A 6,513-nucleotide genomic window follows, 5' to 3' on the forward strand; every position below is an offset into this window, starting at 1 on the left:
CCGCCGCCGCCGCCGCCGCCGCTCCCCTCGCAGGACAACAGCTAATATGGCGGCGCCCGGCTCCCCCTCCACCGCTGCCAGCAGGTCAGAGGGCACACGGAGTCCGCGCCGCCGCACTAGACCCCGAGGCTGTCTGCGCCATTTTGAATAAGGTCACAACCCGGAGTTACGTGGGAGAAAGAACAGGTGGGGAGACGCCCTCGCGGTCCCGCGACAGGAGGCAAGCCACCCGCGCAAGAAGAGGGTATCCACTGTGGTAACTGAGCTGTACGGCCCTAGGCGCTTAGTCACTGCCTGTTAAATGGATGCGTGAATTAATTTAGTGCTACAGTACTTTCACACCCATCACCTGACTTCTCGCACCCACACAGAATTGGGTACGATCGTTCCCATTTTGCAGCGGAGGAAATCGAGGCTACAAAAGGCGAAATGGTCGCTCAAAGTCATCCAGCCAGAATTTATGGGCTTGTGCACTGCCTGAGCTGAGAGGGACGAAAGGATCGTCTAGTTCTTTATTTGCAGTGTATGGTCCCCTGGGAGTACAGGGATCGGTGCTTGGGACAGCGGGACTCAGACTCTTCTTCCCTCGCCTCCTCGCCCCCAGTCTTGTTAAACAGTTACATCCAGTGTGATAAAGATGAGATAACGGGCACGCACTAGGTCAGTGTTTCCAAAAAAGTGGTTTGTTTGGGAGAAGGTTTTGAATGGTACACAAAGGAACATTTTTTAAAAATGTAATAATTATGCATTTAATTGTTAAAATGGGATTTTCTCTCCTTTTTTCAATACATGTAACACATACGCATGGTACAAATTTTTTATTTAAAAGTTTTAGTCTATGGCCATGCCGCCCTGAACAGGCCGATTTGGTCTGATCTCGGAAGCTGAGCAAGGTCGGGTTAGTATTTGCATGGGAGACTACCTAGGAAGACCAGGTGCTGTAGGTATAAAAAATAAAAAATGAGGGATTGTAAACTGACAAGGTCCTTGCAATCTGTGAGGTCAACCGAGGATTGCCTCGCCTAAATAAATAAGTAGTAAATGAATAAAAGTTTTTAGTGTAGTATGTGTCCTACCAGGGCCAGCGGTACCGTGAAATCACATGGTGGTTATATGTAGAGTTGCCATTGATGTCATCAACAGGGACAGAATCTTAACATTAGCCTAACCCACAGAGCAAGGGCTATTTTGAGAGGAAGGGTTAATGGAAGGCCCTGGAGTTCTCCTGAACTACCAAGAACATAAATAAACATTCATACTTCATCTCATCACAGAGATTAGTGCTGCTATTAAAGACTTGAAAGATTCAGAGTGATTCCCACTATATCACCATTACCTCTTCAGTTTGGCAGAATAGAAAAGAGATGGTATTTTTTCCATATATTTTTTATTGTAAAATATTCATAACATAAAACTTACTATCTTAAATGTTTTAAATGTACAGTTAAGTGGTATTAAATACATTCATATGGTTGTGCAACCATAGCCACCATCCATCCCCAGCACTCCTTTCATCTTGCAAAACTGACTGGCACTCTGTACCCATTAAATAATTCCCCATTCTCCCCTCTACTCAAGCCCCTGGGAACCACCATTCTGATTTTTTTTAAATTAAATTTATTAGGGTGACATTGGTAATAAAATTCAACTTTCCTTTTTTAATCTCCCCTTTCCCCCCAACACCCTAGCCTCTGATAACCACTATTCTGCTCTCTGTTACTGTGAGTTCAACTTTTTTTAAAAATTCCACATATAGTGAGGTCATGCAACATTTGTCTTTCTGTGACTGGCTAATTTCATGTCACAAAATGTCCTCCAGTTTTATCTATGTTGTCACAAATGGCAGGATTTCCTTTTTTAAAGGCTGAATAATATTCCGTTGTATATATTTATATATGCTTTACATATATTCCTATATGTATTTATATATATACTATATTCCTTTATATATAAATACATATGTATATACCACATTTTCTTTATCCATTCATACATCAACAGAGAAGATAGATGGTCTTAAAGACTGAGAGAGCATTATGATAAACTTATTCTGGTAGGGACCCCCACTTTTCAGAGTGGTCATCTTTAGAGCAGATCGGCACAGTTGTTGGCCTCTCATAGACAATGTAGGTCTAATCCATGCTCCTTCTTCTGTACCAAACCTCAGGAGTAGTTCGCGTTCCTCTGACTGGAGAAGCAGGAAACCTTCACAGTCTTGTTTCAGGAGTATGTCACTCTCTGGACATACCTACTTTACAGGAAATTTTTTTTTTTTTTTTACTATCTCACCATTGCTATGGATATCAAGCTAATCTGTGACACTGATGACATCATCCTGATGGGCCTTGAGAACAGGAAGTAGCAGATACCTTAAATGACTTGGTGACCATGATGTGTGTGCCAGAGAGCAGATCATAGATTCCATAAATACACAGGGGCCTATCTACTAAGTGAACTAGGGGTCTGGGATTTGTTGAGATAGTCCTTACAAAATGAAAGACAAGCTGCCATATACCACACGCTCTACCACTAAGAAAGAGATATAGTACTTGGTAGGCTTCTTTAGACTTGAGTGGTAAAATAGAACATATTTAGGTATTATTTTTACTTGTTACTGAGTCACTTGAAAGTTGCCAACTTTAGGGTGGACCATACAAGGAGGGAGGGTTTTCTAAGTGGATCAGGCTGCGGAGTAAGTAGTTCTGCCTTTGGCCTTTATACTCAGGCACTGGATTTCTGAAACAAAGTTATGTTTTCCTGCACCAAGTAGTTCTCCTTTTGAGAAACAGGCCCTGGCTTGCTGCAAGGGTCTAGTGAAATTGGATGCCTGACCATGGCATAGCTGGTGACCCTGTGATCTGACGTACAATGTTAACTGATCTACCCAGCCATAAAATCAGGGTGGCCCCAGCACTCCATCATCAAGAGGAAATGACATATATAGCGTGGGTCCAAGCAAGCTCTAAGGCATAAGTACGTTGTATGCCTTCAGTATTGAGTTGAACTGAGGAAGAAAAATCTAAAGCCTGCTTTACAGCTGGCTCCAGCCAGAAGTGGATTGCTGGGGTGTTTCAGCCTTCCTCTGAGATGGCCTAAGGCAGTGGTCCCCAACCTTCTTGGTACCAGGGACCGGTGCTCCTGTAAGAATCTAATGCCTGATGATCTGAGGTGGTGCTGAGGCTGGGGAGCAGCTGCAAATACAGATGAAGCTTTGCTTGATGGCCTGCTGCTCACTTCTTGCTGTGCAGCCCAGTTCATAACAGGCCACAGACTGGTACTGGTCCACAGCCTGGGAGTTGGGAACCCCTGGCCTAAAGGACTTAGGAAAGGGAAGTGTTCCCAGAGGCCCCGAAGTAAAGACACACCGAATGCTAGGTGTTGGATAATGGTTGAGTGGGTTGGTCAGAGACTTGAAGAAAACAGAATAAAGGCTTAGTGACAGGAAACTTTGAGGAAGACAAATGTGGACAGATTTCCCAGAATGGCTTCAGAGCATAAGGTTATCTGTGTCCCAAAGAAATATTCTTCAAAAGGACTCTCCACGGAAGAATCCCTTAAAGCCTTGTGGACAGTACAGCTCTTTCTGTGGTTCTCAGGCAGTCTCCTTCCCCAGTCACTTCAGGTCTTGCTCAATGGTTTCTGAGAAAACTGTTCTTCCCCTGGTTGGACTCTCTATTTTCGGAGCTGAGCCCAATTTGCAGCCTTAAGGAATCAGCCCAAGCCCTGGGTGGCACCTGACTTTGAGGAGAACATCCAGCTCTTTCTGGCAGGGAGATTACATTGGACTATGTATTACTCAAGGTTGGCTAACCACCGTAATAAACAATTCCAGCATGTCAGCTTCAATACCGTAAGAGTTTTGTTCTTGTTCATGTCACAGCCCAATGCCAGTCAAAGGGGACTTTGCTGCATGCAGTCATTCAGGGACCCAGTTCCCCTCTATCTTATGGTTTGGTCGCCATCTAGGTTCTCTTCATTCAGCTGGCGGCTGGGAAAGAAGACAGAGTGAGGGTTGCATGGGTTGTTTCTATGAGCAAAGCCTAGAAATGACTATACATCATTTTCACTCCCATTTTGTTGCTGAGATTTCAGCCACATGGCTCTACCTTTCCGTAATCCTTCCTCATACTCCTTTCCCTCTATCCAGGCAACCACTGATCTGCTTTCTGTCTTTGAGAATATTTTGCATTTTCTTACAGTATGTAGTCTTGTAGTCTGTTTTACCTGACTTCTTTTCCTCAGCATAAATATTTGGAGATTCATCCATGTTGTAGCGTGTAGCCGTAACTCATTCCTCCTCACTGCTGAGTAGTCCTCCATTTCATGGAAATACTACAGTTTGATTTTCCATTCGATGTTGATGAGCAATCATGGTAAACATTTTCTCATACCTTAAATTTGCTTACTATGCTACTCCAAGAACTGGAAGAAAATACAGTTAAAGCAAGTATACAATGTACAATGCACTGAAATTGCATCTTTTGCAATTGTTTGAATTTATATATATATTTTATATTAACTCAAAAATGTGTGGGAGCAGGGCTGGCTTCATGGAGGAGCAACCTGCACAACTACACAGAGCCCTGCATTCAGAAGGATTCTAGCTTGGTTTAATGTCCTGCCATTGCCTTCTTGAAATTCTTAATAATGATTGTGCAAGGGGCCCAAGTGTTAATTTTGGACTGGGTTGCTACCATTTCCATAGCCGTGTGAGAGGGTGTGTAGTTTTTAAATTGCTTTCATGGAGCATGCAAGCAAAAGTTGGAAGGCCACTGACCTGAACCCTCAGTCCTGTAAGGCCTTGGGCTTGGAACTCAGAATCCAGGATGGTTTGCCAGTTCTCCTGCTTTCCACCCTGTGATATACTTTCCACCTCCACCCCAAGCAACAGGTGCAGAACTAACTACAAGCGTGCCTTGTTTTATTGTGCTTCACAGATGTTGCAGTTTTTACAGACTGAAGACAAGACCCCCCACCAGCAAAAAGACTATGACTTTCTCTGTTGTGGGGTCTGGAGCTGAACCCGCGATATCTCTGGGGTATACCTGTAATTGCTTGAGTGGGGAGGAAAGAAGGAGACATTATAAGGGCAATGCACACTAGATTACTATCTCAGCATAGTTTCTCAATCGCACAGCTAAATGTTGAGTACCCAGGGACCGCACATACATGCACTTCAGTCAGCCTTCCTGCAGTTACTGAGCAGCCCCGCCCAGCTCATTACCTTGTGGGAAGAACTAGCTTCACCAGAGGAAGGCAGATCAGAGCCCCTTCCTCTCTTTGAGTCCTAAAGTTGGGCCTTCGCCTAACTCAAGATTTTCTTTGTACTTTTTGAGAGAGGTAATCAATTCTGCTGCCCTCTCCCTCAATCCTCCACCCTCTAAACTTGAGAATGGTCTTGCACCTTTGGGCCGGAGAGCTTGGGGTAGAATTTCCACACTTCCCCAGAGAGGGAGAAGGAGTTTAGAGGAGAGGAAATAAGGTTGGAGAGGAAGACAGATGGGGTCCAGTGTGAAAGAGCTTGAATCCCAAGGGTGAGAATTGGACCTTTCATGAGGGTGATGGAGCCTGGGCATATGGGAGGCATGAAACAGGGAGATCCAGATGAGGCACCCTGGAGACAAGTGTGTTGGACTTTGCCTGAACTCTTCCAGGCCCTGCAGACTTTGTTGCTACGCCGGCCATTGTACAGTAGTCTGAACTGTGCGATTTTAACAGCTACATTTTCTGGGAGGTAAATAGAAAATTGGTAGTAAAGTAGATTGCTTTATTAGAGTAACTGGTAATTGCTCCTAATCGTTAATTAACTGGGCCATGAGAGAAGACCGTCAGGGGAAGGAATGGAAACTTGGCAGACAGTGTTGAAGAATCTGAACTTGCCTGTGGTGTTTGGGAAACAGAACTCTCAAAGAGGGGAGAAACTTCCTCTTTCACTCCACCCCATCGTCTATCTGACCTCCAAGTCTTGTTGATTCTGCCTCCAAAATATTTACTCTAGCAAGAAGGAATCTCTGTTCATAAATTCACCAGTGCAAGAAATTAATTATAACTCAACTTAATTTCTGTTTTGAATTCCCATTCTGCTGGAATGGCAGAAACTTAATCTCAACTAATTGAGGGTTTTACCCCTTCCCTGGGGTTATTTAAGGCCCAGAGCCTCATCTAGTACGTGTGTGTGTGTGTGTGTGTGTGTGTGTGTGTAAGGGTCAAGTTCTCAAGGTCATCCGGGCACGCAGGCATTCCCAGAGATGCCGTTGGTCCCCACTGGTTGCTCATGAGACCTGGCTGTTTTCACATGTCTGCTAGAGACCACAGCTCTCTTCCCACCTCCTGCCACTCTGGCCTGTGGGAAACTTACTGAAGTTATTAAGGTCCTTTGTGCCTAGACGCATCTTGGAACCATCTCCAGGCCAGGTTTTGCTGCTCCCCAGGACAACGTTCTCCTCTCTCTTGGATTCTTAGCTCTTTCCAGGGCTCCTCTCTGTGTTCTCATCACTTCCCTCCATCCTCTTT

Source organism: Pteropus alecto, unplaced genomic scaffold (genome assembly GCF_000325575.1).
Source record: "Pteropus alecto unplaced genomic scaffold, ASM32557v1 scaffold78, whole genome shotgun sequence".
NCBI classification, from domain to species: Eukaryota; Metazoa; Chordata; class Mammalia; order Chiroptera; family Pteropodidae; genus Pteropus; species Pteropus alecto.